At 48.5% G+C, this 14811-nt stretch overlaps 1 protein-coding gene across 2 annotated transcripts in view; it reads right to left on the reverse strand.

Moving 5' to 3' along the window:
- LOC146820912 (uncharacterized) overlaps positions 1–14811 on the reverse strand; it is a 516513-nt gene that overhangs the window by 108769 nt on the left and 392933 nt on the right. The window lies entirely within an intron of this gene.

Raw genomic sequence — 14811 nt, forward strand, 5'->3', positions numbered from 1 at the left:
CACTGGTAGGCCCCGGTGCATATTAAGCAGTAGTTTAAAGTCTAAAATTGCCAAACTGATGTAGCAGCATGGTTGCCTGGCTCCTAAAAGATGAAAGGCTGAGCTCTATAACACATGGTTTCTGCAGCAGGCTCTTTTCACACTGAGCAGTCCGTCCATGTTGGCTTGTTTCTTAGCCTCATTACATTCGCCGGTTTGTGTGTTGTGTGTTATAAAACAGAAACAGGATATTCGCTAACGAGTCTATTACACAGCATGCCCAAAGAGCAAGTGCTAATTTTTAAGTGTTCATGTGCATTCTGGTAGACCCCGGCGCAAAATAAGCAGTAGTTTAAAGTCTAAACTTGTCAAACTGATGTAGCAGCATGATTGCCTGCTCCTAAAAGATGAAAGGCTGAGCGCGAGAACACGTGGTCTCTGCAGCATGCTCCCTTCACACTGAGCTGTCCGTCCATGTGGGCTTGTGCCTTAGCATCATTACACTTGCCTGTTTGTGTGTTGTGTGTTACAAAACAGAAACAGCATATTCCCTAACGAGTTTGTTACAAAGCACGCCCAAAGAGCAAGTGCTAATGATTAAGTGCCCATGTGGGCACTGGTAGACCCCGGCGCAAACTAAGCATTAGTTTAAAGTGTAAAATTGCTAAACTAATGTAGCAGCATGGTTGCCTGCTCCTAAAAGGTGAAAGGCTGAGCTCTAAAACACATGGTGGTCTCTGCAGCAGGCTCTCTTCACACTGAGCTCTCTGTCCATGTGGGCTTGTGCCTTTGCATCATTACACTCGCCGGTATGTGTGTTGTGTGTTATAAAAGAGAAACAGAATATTCCCTAACGAGTCTGTTACACAGCACGCCCAAAGAGGAAGTGCTAATGATTAAGTGCCCATGTGCTCACTGTTAGACCCTGGCTCAAATTAAGCAGTAGTTTAATTTCTAAAAATGCCAAACTGATGTAGGAGCATGGTTGTCTGCTCCTACAAGATGAAAGGCTGAGCGCTAGAACACAAGGTCTCTGAAGCAGGCTTTCTTCACACTGAGCTGTCCGTCCATGTTGGCTTGTCCCTTAGCATCATTACACTCGCCAGTTTATGTGTTGTGTGTTATACAACAGAAACAGCATATTCCCTAACAAGCCTGTTACACAGCACGCCCAAAGAGCAAGTGCTAATTATTAAGTGCCCATGTGCACTCTAGTAGACCCGGCACAAATTAAGCAGTAGTTCAAAGTCTAAAATGTTCAAACTGATGTAGCAGCATAGTTGCCTGCTCCTAAAAGATGAAAGTCTAAGCGCTAGAACATGTGGTCTTGGCAGCAGGCTCCCTTCACATTGAGCTTTCCGTCCATGTGGGCTTGTGCCTTAGCATCATCACACTCGCTGGTTTGTGTGTTGTGTGTTATAAAACAGAAACAGCATATTCCCTAACAAGTCTGTTACACAGCACACCCAACGAGCAAGTGCTAATGATTAAGTGCCCATGTGTTCACTAGTAGACCCAGGCGCTAATTAAGCAGTAGTTTAAAGTTTAAAATTGCCAAACTAATGTAGCACCATGGTTGCCAGCTCCTAAAAGATGAAAGGCTGAGTGCTAGCACACGTGGTCTCTGCAGCAGGCTCTCTTCACACTGAGCTGCCAGTCCATGTGGGCTTGTGCCTTAGCATCATTATACTCGCCGGTTTGTCTGTTATAAATCAGAAACAGCATATTCCCTAACCAGTCTGTTACACTGCATGCCCAAAGTGCAAGTGCTAATGATTAAGTTCCCATGTGCGCACTGGTGAACCCGGCGCAAATTACGCAGTAGTTTAAAGTCTAAAATTTCTAAACTGATGTAGCTGCATGGTTGCCTTGCTCCTAAAAGATGAAAGGCTGAGCGCTAGAACGCATGGTCTCTGCAGCAGGCTCTCTTCACACTGAGCTGTCTGTCCATGTGGGCTTGTGCCCTAGCATCATTACACATGCCGGTTTCTGTGTTGTGTGTTATAAAAGAGAAACAGCATATTATCTAATGAGTCTGTTACACAGCACACCCAAAGAGCAAGTTCTATTGATTAAGTGCCCATGTGCGCACTGGTAGGCCCCGGTGCATATTAAGCAGTAGTTTAAAGTCTAAAATTGCCAAACTGATGTAGCAGCATGGTTGCCTGCTCCTAAAAGATGAAAGGCTGAGTGCTAGAACATGTGGTCCCTACAGCAGGCTCTCTTCACACTGAGCTGTCCGTCCATGTGGGCTTGTGCCTTTGCATCATTACACTCGTCGGTTTGTGTGTTGTGTGTTATAAAACAGAAACAGCATATTCCCTAACAAGTCTTTTCCACAGCATGCCAAAAGAGCAAGAGCTAACGAGTAAGTGCCCATGTGCATACTGGTAGACCCCGGCGCAAATTAAGCAGTAGTTTAAGGTCTAAAATTGTCAAACGGATCTAGCACCATGGTTGCCTGCTCCTAAAAGATGAAAGGCTGAGCGCTAGAACACGTGGTCACTGCAGCAGGCTCTTCACACTGAGCTGTCTGTCCATGTGGGCTTGTGCCTTAGCATCATTACACTCGCCGGTTTGTGTGTTGTGTGTTATAAAACAGAAACAACATATTCCCTAACGTGTCTGTTACAAAGCACGCCAAAGAGCAAGTGCCAGTGATTAAGTGCCCATGTGCGCACTGGTAAACCGCGGCGCAAATTAAGCAGTAGTTTAATGTCTAAAATTGCCAAACTGATGTAGCAGCATGGTTGCCTGCTCCTAAAAGATGAAAGGCTGAGCGCTGAAACACGTGGTCTCGGCAGCAGGCTCACTTCACACTGAGCTGAACGTTCATGTGAGCTTGTGACTTAGCATCATCACACTCACCGGTTTGTGTGTTGTGTGTTACAAAACAGAAACAGCATATTCCCTAACGAGTCCGTTACACAACACACCCAAAAAGCATGTGCTAATGATTAATTGCTCATGTGCGCACTGGTACACCCCGGCTCAAATTAAGCAGTAGTTTAATGTCTAAAATTGCCAAACTGATGTTGCAGCATGGTTGCCTGCTCCTAAAAGAAGAAAGGCTGAGAACTAGATCATGTGGTCTATTTTATGTATTTACAGGAGGGGGCTGCGTGCCCCCCCCTTCCCCAGCCTACTATTGGCCTTGGGGACCCCATCCCCTGGGTTCCGGCCATTTAATAAAAAAAAATATTAATAAAGGGGAGGGGGCCACGTTGCCCCCTCCCGGGCCACATCTGGCCCCGGGGACATCATCCTCGGGGCCTGGCCTCACTGTTTGGGAATGTGGGGGAGCCCCAATGCCCCCATGGTCTCAGCTGGCTCCCCGCCTCCTGCGGCACCCGACATTGCTTTTGTACAAGAGGAGCTACTAACATGCAGCTCCCCTTGTGCAAAAGCAATTCTGGTTTGGTTAAACCAAAGCAGAGTTTGCTATGACAGGGCGGGAGCCATGTTCCTGCCCTGTCATAGCAAACAGCAATGTCCCGGGGTTGGGAACCCCCGGGACATTGCAGGAGCCGGTCCTGGGGGCTGGCGGTCCCCGGGTCATCAAGGGATCCTGGAGGGAGGCCGTGCGGCCCCTCTCCCAATGTTTCTAATGCCCCGGAGAGGTGGTGGTCCCCGCGACTGGGGTACCATAACGGACCCCCGTATTTAAATACGCCCCGTGGAGGTGGCGGTTCCCGGGGCTCAGGGGTCCCACAAGGCCCCCGCCCTTATTGATTTGAAGCACCAGGGAGGTGGCAGTCCCCGGGGCTGTGGGGGGCCGTGTGCCCCCATGAATAAATTCGAAATCCGCAGGGAGGTGGCGGTCCCTGGGGCTGTGGGGGCCCCCACAGGCCCTGCTACATAAATCAAATTGCCCCTTGGACCTGGCTCACATGGGGGCTTTTAAATATGAAGCGTGGGAGGATTCATGCTTTTTTTGGGCCTGGGGGGGTTAGGTGTTTTTACCCTGCCCCCTTTTCTTGTTTGCAATGTATGTCTCACCTTTTTGATTTTCACTCGATGCAAGGCACAAGATGGCTGCCAACACTTTCTGGTTTGGATTGTTGGCATCCAATTAGAATGGAGCTCATGCATCGGGAGATGTGTGTGTTTAGGCTCCGCCCAGATATCTATATTTCTTTTCCCTTTAATTTTTCAAAAACTACTGAACGGATTTACACCATTTAAAAAAAGGGGCACTTTCTGAACGAAGAGCTACCTTTTTGCCGAATTTGGTGTAATTCTGTTCAGCAGTTTGGGCTGTAGCCCGTTCCAAAATTTCCTATGGAAATTAACATTGAGAAAATGTGCTTTGGGACACCCCTTTTTTCTCGGCCCAAGCACCACAAATCATCCGGAAACTTTCAACAGAGATTCTGAGAAGGCGACCCATTAGTTTTGAAATTTTGTGAAGATTCGTCAAACGGCGCCAAAGATATTGGCAAATCAAAAAAACGCTTTTCCTATGGAAACTAGGTTCTAACTATAACTATCTACTGGCGACCGCCAGTATGTAATATATATAAATCCCTTGCACACCAAGGATGACGACGCCATGTCTTTCACCAACCAAAATGTATTTGTCGGCTGTTGCTGTTGGACGCCTTTCGCCTGACCAGCAGGCTTGCTCGCCAACACATTGATAAAGTTTTCAACCATTTTTAAAACACCACAATACGTTTAACATGTGAACTACAAAATAATGAATAATGAAGACAGACTGATAGTTTCTTATACCATGGCTTATTACTCTTGGTCAAAAAAAACAGTTAATGTCGTTTTAAAATCATTTAAAAAAAAACATGACATGGCCTCAGTATTAAAAAGAAAGTTTTAGAAATTTAAACTGAATGAATACCTAAAATATCACCTTAATAGTGTCAATCTTATTTGTACCCAGATGCACAGTCTATAAAAGACTTATGCCTCGGTTATTGACCAAAATACGATATTCAGCCCTAGTGGGCAATGTAAAGCCTCTTAAATGTTCTTATGAATTAAACCTCGTTCAGCCCGAGTGGGCAATGATACATCGCTTGTTTACATCAGTCGTCAACCTAAAGTGCTCGTGCTAACATTACCAAACAGACCATTAAAAAAAATAGGTTCAGGGAGGAGCCTAGCGCACATCCAAGATGGTCGCGTGAGCACAGGGCTCCCCGGACCCTCGCTGCTCCTCGGAATTTATCCTGACTCTATCCTGACTTGGTTGATGGAATCTGGGAGACGAATGCTGGCTGAACACTGAACTCCTTTTGGAAATCAAATCGGACCTGGCAATCCGGCGTTATGGTGGTTTGAACTTTTGAGGCCCACCCGACGGCTGTGCCCGATGCGAGGGTGATCTGTGGAGCCGGGGCGTAGTTGAACAACAACGGCAGCGGGGCTGTGCCAGTGGCCGTCACATCACTTTCGGTTTCACTTTTGGTCTTTGAGGGGCTGGACTGTGGACTTGCTTGGTGCGACTGGGCTTTCATTTTGCCTTCGCTTGATGCCGGTGGCTTCGTCTGCTGCCAGTGTGCTCATTGACGGTGGTCCCTTCGCTCCGCCATATTGCGGCCTGTGGTGCGACACACGTCTGCCTGGCCTGTGCCACCTCGACGCTTCCTCGGTGGTCCCCTTCGGCGATCGAGGTTCTCATGGGAGGCAAGGGAGACCCCGAGAGGCGTAAGACCAAAACATCCCTACGTGGGGGACCGGTCCAGACGAACAACATGGACCGCTACACTCAGGGTAAAGGATCCCCCGGGACGGCCAATGTCCCCCCGGAAGACACCAGTGGTTGGCCGTCCGTTTCTCCGGATCTGTCCCTGCAGGACATCATGGGCGCCATTAAGGGCATCAGAGAGACCATCGCTACGCAGTACGAGGCCTTGGCCCGTAAGATCGACACGGTGGCCATTGACATTACGCTAATCCGGGCGGATCTCTCTAAGACCAACGAGAGGGTTCAATCGCTGGATGTGCGGACGTCCTCCCTTGGTACGGATGTGTCGGACCTGCAGGCCACTCTCGGCGATCTCAAATCGGCCAACGATCTGATGGCCCGGCGGCTGGAAGACTTCGAGGGACGGGCCCGCCGCAATAACATCCGCGTCATAGGCGTTCCGGAGACCTCCGATAACCGCCCGGTTGACCTCCTGGTCGAGGAGCTCATCCTCGAACATCTTGCTCCCGCTGGCCTGAGTAAGTTTTTCGCTGTGGAGCGGGCCCATCGAGTCCCAGGTGGCCGGCCGCGACCGGGTGCCCCCCCGAGGCCTATCGTTGCGAGACTTTTCCATTACAGAGACCGAGACGCGATTCTGCAGGCCTCACGGGTCCATGGCCCGGTCCGACATGAGAACTCGTCCATTAACTTTTTCCCGGACTTCACCCAACTTGTCCAGAAACAGCGGATGGGCTTCCAGGGGGTGAAGCGGCGTCTCCGGGACCTCGGTCTCAAGTACTCTATGCTTTATCCTGCAAGGCTCCGAGTGGAATATGAAGATCGGACTACCTTTTTTGACTCTCCTGCGACTGTGAGTGACTGGCTGGATTCGCTGCCGGACCGGGGTGACCGGACTGGGCCCTCTGCCGGTACCGAGGGTGGCGGGTCTCCTTTGGAGTGACTTATGGTCCCGGACTCTGCCATGTTGTACTGTTCAGCTGGGTTCTACTTCTTTTGTGCATTTTGTTTCACTATGTTGTGTGTGGGGAGTGGGCGGGGACGGGTCCCTTCCCTCCTCCGGGGTCTTTTCGTAGAATGGGGTTTGTAGGGCGACAGGCACACTGCAAGTTGGGGTGGTTTTTTGGACCACAGGGGTGCAGGGTGGGGGGTGTTGGAGTTGGGGGGGGGTTGGTGGGTGGGTGGGGTTGTTTGGATTTGTGTTTTTTGTTTTCAAGGCGAAGTATTGGCTATGGTTCATCCTTGGGTGTTGAGCGCTTTGCTAGGGGGCCCTTGATCTACTGGAGGGGATGGGGGGGGACGGGTTGAGATTGATGTCTTGGAACGTCAATGGATTGGGGGACCGTATCAAACCGGGTGTTGTGCTGCAATATCTGCGTCGTCTGACTCCTGATGTGGTGTTCCTACAGGAGACGCATCTGGTTGGCAATGTTTGTCGGGCTATGAACAGAGGGGGATATCGACTTGTGGCCCACTCTGGTTTCACCACTGGTTCGAGAGGGGTGGGCATTCTCTTGCGAGCTTCACTTCCGTTGGAGATCACCAGGGTGGTCCCAGACGATAGAGGGCGCTATGTGGCTCTGACTGGGAGGTGGGAGGGGCAGTCCCTTTCCTTGATCTCGGTCTATGTTCCCCCGGGCCTCCAGAACTCCACCTTCTCAGACTTGGGTCGTATGTTGCTTGGGCTTCCTGACAGTCTTTTGCTTATGGGTGGGGACTTTAATTCGGTTGTCTCGGGTGACCTGGACCGTCATCCGCCCAGGGCCCTCCCTGCTGCCCAGGCGTGGCTGGGCGGGCTCCTGGAGACCTTCGGTCTGGTGGACTGTTGGAGGTTAATGCATCCGACACAGTGTCAGTACACCTTTCACTCTGGGGCCCATGGGAGTCTCTCCAGACTGGATTATTTCCTTATGCCCGCGGCCCAGGCTACTCGGATTCGAGAGGTCAAACACCTGGCCAGGGGTATTTCTGATCATTCTCCACTGTGGTTGCTTTTTGACACCGGATCGCTCCTATTAACCCTTGGTACCTGCGAGACCCCAAGATCCGTGATAGCCTGATTAAGTCGATTGATCAATATTTTTCTGAGAATGAGGGGTCGGTGTTGTCCTCGGTGTCCCTGTGGGAATCTTTCAAAGCAGTGTTCCGCGGGCATGCCCTGTCCCAGATAGTGGAGGCCAAGAGGGTCAAGAGAGAGGCGGTTGTGACGCTGGAGACTGAAATATCGGGGCTGGAGGCAGCCTTGGAGGCGGGTGTCACCCCGGATGGGCTGCATGCCCTCAGCCTGAAGCAGTTTGAATATAAGTCTCTCGTCACTGATGCTGCCAAGACTATGTATAGGGAGCAGCAGGGTAGGTTGTATGACGCCGGAGACAAGGCGGGTAAGCTGATTGCCTGGTTGGACAAGAAGGAGAGAGTGAATCGTGTGGTCCCGGAGCTTCGGGTGTCGGATGGAGTGTGTGTGACTGAGCCTGGTGAGATTGTTGAGTGTTTTGCTGACCACCTCCGTGCAGTGTACTCCCCGGTGTCTGATAGAGATGAGGACGACTCTCGTCTTCTGCTTCGGGATATTGCCCTGCCCGGCTTATCCGTCGAGGACCGCGAGCTGATGGATGCCCCTTTGTCTGTCGAACAGATAGCTACTGCGATTCGCTCCCTCCGCTCAGGCAAGGCTATGGGCCCCAACGGTCTGCCGATTGAACTATATAAGTTGCGCCCGGATAAAATCGCGCCTTTCCTCCGTCATATGTTTCAGGAATCGCTCGAGAGGGGTTCCCTTCCTGACGACCAGCATCTGGCTACTATAGTGGTGATTCCCAAGGAGGGTAAGCCACGTGACCGCTGTGCCTCCTATAGGCCTATTTCCCTGCTAAATGCTGAACCCAAAATCCTTGCTATGGTCCTCGCCAATCGCCTGCTGAGCGTTATATGTGACTTGATGCATCCGGATCAATGTGGCTTCATCCCACACCGCAATACCGCTCTCAACTTACGACGTCTGCACGGCGTCCTCGCTAGGGCTGAGTACTTCGCTGAACCGGCCATATTGGTTTCCCTAGACGCCACGATGGCCTTTGATACCATTGAATGGCCATTTCTTTGGGCCGTCTTGGCGAAGTTTGGTTTTGGGGAGGGGTTCCTTAGCTGGGTGAAGCTCCTTTATGCTGGACCAATGGCTCAGGTGGTTGTCAATGGGCGGGTTTCTCGGCCTTTCGCTCTCGGGAGGGGAACTAGGCAGGGGTGCCCGTTGTCCCCGCTGCTCTTTGCTCTCGCCCTGGAACCGCTCGCTGCCTGGCTCCGTTGGGAGCCCTCCATTAGAGGGCTCCGGTGGGCCCCGGGCTTCGAGGATCGGGTTTCATTGTACGCGGATGATATTCTCTTGTATCTCACCTCACCGCGGAAGTCGCTCAATGTTCTCTTTGATGTCCTTACTTCCTTCGGGAAAAACTCGGGTCTGATAATCAACTGGTCCAAATCTTGTGTGTATCCTATCTCTGGTGGTCTTCCTCTCTTGCCGCCTCGGCTTCCGCTCCAAATATCTCAGTCCGGCTTTAAATACCTGGGGGTGTACGTTTCGTTGGATCCGGCGGTCCGCTATGAGCAGAATCTCCTGTCTCCACTCTGGCGTTTGAGGGCAGATACGGCTCGGTGGTGTAAGCTGCCCTTGTCTTCGCTAGGTCGCGCGGCGCTGTTTAAAATGATGTCCCTTCCCAGATTCCTTTATGCACTCCAGAACTCCTTCGATGTCATTCCTGCGGCCTACTTTAGGGAGGTGGAGAGTTTGCAGAGGAGACTGGTTTGGGACGGGCGATCGCGTATCGCTTTGGCCAAGCTGACTCTTTCCTGGTATGACGGGGGCATCGCGCTTCCTGATATTCGACGGTACTATTGGGCCTCCCAGCTGTCTGCCATTAATCATGCTACGTACGCTCCTGGTTCGAACCCGGCATATGAGATGGATAAATTCCTGCTCCCCGGCGGTAACTATAACAGAGCGCTTTACTCGCGGTCTGCTGGTAGGGCCCTTACGGGCCCTACCAGGATTGCGGTCCGTGTATGGAAGGCGGCTAACGTAGCGATGGGCTGGAGTGAGCGTTTAACGTGCGCCACTCCTCTATTCGACTCAGACCGCTTGGGAAGCCTCTGGACAACGAAAGGCTTCGAGCGCTGGGATACGATCGGCATCAGAAGAGTGGGGGACCTGTGGGTTAAAGGTGCGGTTAAATCCTTCGCGGCGCTTCGGCGCAAGTATGAGCTTAGTGACAGAGAGTTCTTCCGTTATGCACAGGTTTGGCATGCCCTGCTTTCGGTCTTTGGGGAGGGGACCACGGTCCCTTCTTCTTCGCCTCTCGAGGACCGCATACTCGATGGTCACGTCCCCGACAGTACTATCTCCCTGATTTACAAAAAAACTGATAAACAATCGGGCTGACCTCTTGGTGCGTCTTCGGGAGGCATGGACGGGAGATGGGGTGGAGCTGGACGATGAGGACTGGCAGACTGCACTGTCCTCCCCTAAGGAGGTGGCCATCCCGGCCCGTCTCCGCCTGGTCCAGCTTAAGATTCTCCATCGTGTATATGTGACGGGCCCCCGCCTGGTCTCGATGGGGTTTTCAGAAGACGGACTCTGTAAGCGTGGCTGCGGGCTCAGTGCTACCTTTCTCCATATCCTATGGGAATGCCGCGAGGTGGCGGAATACTGGCGCCGGGTGCATGATATTATGAGACGAGTCACCGGGGTCGCTCTGCTGCCGGAGGTGCGTCGTTGTCTGCTGAATGTATGGGAGCCCAATGACTGCAATGCGGCTCAGGCTCGGTGGGCGGCCTTGGGGAACATGATTGCAAAGAGAGATATTGCACAGCTTTGGGGTTCCTAGCGGCCTCCCACCGTGTCCGTCTGGAAGGAGAATATGGACTGGTGCATGTTCAGGGAGAAAACGGTGTATGTGGCTCGTGGTAAACCGGGGGCTTGGGGTAGAATTTGGGGGCAGTGGAACGCGTATCGTGGGTCTATCTGTGCTCCCCCTTTGGTGGATACGTCCGGGGTTGCCTCGTCCCCCTGATCCTTGAGGGTTCCTTGTGTATCTCGTACTTTGGAGTACAGATTTGGTTCTCTCGTGGCCCCCCCTCCCTCTCAGGTCTTCTTTTATTGACCGCCCTCGGGTGGTTGGGTGTTGACTCCCCCGGCTGGTGTTCGCCGCCCTTCATAAGTCTTTTCGCCTTGTTTGTTGTATTTTTGTATTTTTCTTTTTTGTTGTTATTTATACTAAAAGTGTGTATTCTGATCTCCCTTATGTGCAGTCTGATCTACTGTGATAGTGCGGAGCCCCTGTGGGCCAGTCATTGTTTTCTGATATGCTGGAACACTTCGACTACTACAGCCGGCCCTGGTGGTTGTAGGCCCGTGTTTGTAACCCTTTTTATGCACAATAAAATCTTTAAAAAAAAAAAAAAAAATAGGTTAAAACCTCAGAGGGTAGGAGGCAGTAGCGGCATTATAACATTCACAAATGTGTGTGAAAATCTTCTTCCATATTAAGACCATCTGGCATCTTAGAATTTAACTCAATGATAAAATTTCTTTTTGCGGTTTGCTCCTCTTGGATTTGGTGGAATAGCAGCAATCACAAAATATGTCAGACATTGTACATTTCTACCATGATGTTGATCAAAGTGGCGTGCCACTGGGTAGGTTTTATGACCATTCTTAATGGCCCTTAAGTGCTGTAACACTCTTTTAAGCATTTGCAAGATTGTTCTGCGTACGTACCTCAAGCCACATGGGCACTGAAGGACGTATAGAGCAAAATCTGTCTTGAAAGAAAATTGGCCGCTAATCTTCTTTTCGTTAGTTGAGAGGCTTGATTTATACATTGTGGTGTTTTTTCCTGAGTGCAAGGTTTGCACTTAGTGCACTTGATGAAATCATCTTTACGTTTGAGCCAAGAAGTACTTTTACCCACTGTTTTAGATGAAGGTAACATGTTAGTAACCAAGGACTGTTTGAGGGATCTTACTTTTCTAAAAGTTATATGTGGTCTTGGCTGTACTAGTTTCCCTAATACAGGATCGTTTTTGATTATGTGTCAATCTTTATACAGAATATTCCTTAAATTGCTTTCTTGATTACTGAATGTAGTTATCATTCTTCATTGATTGGCACTCTGACATTTTTTGTCTCCTTCTTTTCCTTTGTTGTCTTGCCTATCTTTGAACAGAAGTTCCTCTCTAGATTTATTATTGGGTTTGTGTATATCTGATTGTATACATTCCTCTGTATACCCCCTGGCTAGAAATCTTGTTCTTAAACAACTCAATTCTTTTTTTAGCTGAATCTGGTTACTGCAATTTCTCATGGTGCGTAAGCATTCTCCATAAGGAATGCTTCTCACCAGGTTTTTCGGGTGGAAGCTTGTTGCATGCAGCAATGTGTTTCCAGCCGTTAGCTTCCGAAACAATTTGGTTTCTAGCATTCTATCCTGATTATATACAGTTAGATCTAGAAAATCAACACTGGTGGCACTTATGTTACTGGTGAAGCTTAGATTTAGATTATTGACCTGGAGTTTTCTAATAAAGTATTTTATGCTTTCTTCTGTGCCTTTCCAGACAATAAATAAATCATCTAATTGCTCCAATTCATTACATTCTCCTGCCATTCCTCATGATACTACATCTGGACCACCTGCTCCTAACACCATCCCATAATACTGTGCCTGGAGTGGTAATGGGCTTTTGTCATTGTACAGCTCGGCATGGACAACACTGAGCTAGTCCTATGCTTAAAGACTTTTCTGTTGAAATTGCAAAAGACTTTGTTGCTTTCTATCTCGGCGTGGATGGCACTGTGCTAATCCAATGCTTAAAGACTTTGATAGAAAAGCAGACATTTGAGGTGAGCAGATCTAGGGTGTCGCTGGTGTTGAGAGTACTCTATACAGGAGCTGCTTTCCACCTAAATTTGAGAACTACCCAGGGTTCTCTGCTTCTTTTTTGCATAAATATATATATATATATATATATATATATATATATATATATATATATATATATATATATTCACTGAAAAAACCATAGGTTTCACACACGTTATAGTTAGGAATTAACATTTAAAAAACCTTGCAAATTCACTTAAAAAACCATAGGTTTCACACATGTTATAGTTAGCTGGGCATTTCACTCGTGAAAAACCATTGAAATTCCCCCGTTATAGTTAGTGCAGGCAACTATAACTCACGCGACCGCAATCCTCTGCTGAAGCTAATACTGTATTTAGACACTTATTTACCCACGTCTTCTTCCATTAATTTTTAGCTATACATATATTACAAATATTTATTTTCATAAAGACACATATGTCATCAGTGATGTAATATCTGACGTCATCAGCAGAGGATTGCGGTCGCGTGAGTTATAGTTGCCTGCACTATATATATATATATATATATATATATATATATATATATATATAATCTACTGGCGGTTGCCAGTAGATAGTTATAGTTAGGATCGTGTTTCCATAGGAAATCCGCAACATTCTATTTGGAATAACTTTGGCGCCGATTGACAAATCCTCACGAAATTTTCAAAATAGGTGGGGCGCTCCGCTCCTTCCCTGAAAGTCTCGGGGGGATTCGTCAAGCGGGGGCTGAGAAAAAGGGGGGTCCCAAAACGCGTTTCCCCCATGCATTTTTCCATAGGACCTTTAGTCCAAGCTATAGCCCGAACGGCTGAACAGAATTTCTTGAAATTTGGCAGAGAGGTAGTCCTCAGGTCAGGGATGTGCCTTTTGCAGGTCTGGTGTAAATCTGTTCAGTATTTCCTGAGAAAATAGCATTTAAATGCATATATATATCTATAGGCGCGCTCCGTGCGCGTACGGTAAAACATACGATTCTGATATTACATCACTGATGACATATGTGTCTTTCAGAAAAAAAAATAGTTGTAATATATGTATAGCTAAAACTTAATGGAAGAAGACATGGGTAAATAAGTGTCTAAATACAGTGATGTAATATCTGACGTCATCAGCAGAGGATTGCGGTCGCGTGAGTTATAGTTGCCTGCACTAACTATAACGGGGGAATTTCAATGGTTTTTCATGAGTGAAATGTCCAGCTAACTATAACATGTGTGAAACCTATGGTTTTTTAAGTGAATTTGCAAGGTTTTTTAAATGCTAATTCCTAACTATAACGTGTGTAAAACCTATGGTTTTTTCAGTGATATATATATATATATATATATATATATATATATATATTACCTACTGGCGGTCGCCAGTAGGTAGTTATAGTTAGGACCACGTTTCCATAGGAAAACCTCAACATTCTATTTTGAATAACTTTGGCGCCGGTCGACGAATCCTCGCGAATTTCTCAAAATAGGTGGGGCGCTACGCTCCGCTCCTACCCTGAAAGTCTCGGGGGGATCCGTCAAGCGGGGGCTGAGATAAAAGGGGGGTCCCAAAACGCGTTTTTCCCATGCATTTTTCCATAGGACCTTTAGAACGAGCTACAGCCCGAACGGCTGAACAGAATTACTCAAAATTTGGCAGAGAGGTAGTCCCTAGGTCAAGGAAGTGCCTTTTGTAGGTTTGGTGTAAATCTGTTCAGTAGATTCTGAGAAAATAGCCTTTAAATCAATATATATATCTGAGCCCGCTTACGGTACGCTTACCGTACGCTTACGGTAAGCGTACGGTGGCGTGCGCGAGCGCGATTCTGATTGGCTCTTAGATCTTAGTAAACATTCGAATCGGCCGAAACCAGGAAGCGGCGGCCGCCATTTTCTGTGTTTCACTCTGAAAAAAAAAGAGTGAAAACAAGAAAAGGGGGCAATGAGGAGAGTTACAGACCCCCTTACATTTGTGAGGGGGTCAAAGAAGGACTGTAAAGTACAAAACAAACATTTATTGATTTTTAAAAAAAATCACGGGGTACGCGTACGGTAAGCTTACGGTAAGCGTACGGAAGAAACATGGCGTGCGCGAAGGAGATTCTGATTGGCCCATAGATCTTAGTAAACATTCGAATCGGCCGAAACCAGGAAGCGGCGGCCGCCATTTTGTGTGTTTCACTCAGAAAAAAAACAGAGAAAACAAGGAAAGGGGGCAATGAGGAGAGTTACAGACCCCCTAACATTTGTAAGGGGGTCAAAGAAGGACA

Source organism: Triturus cristatus, chromosome 6 (assembly GCF_964204655.1).
Source record: "Triturus cristatus chromosome 6, aTriCri1.1, whole genome shotgun sequence".
Lineage (NCBI taxonomy): Eukaryota > Metazoa > Chordata > Amphibia > Caudata > Salamandridae > Triturus > Triturus cristatus.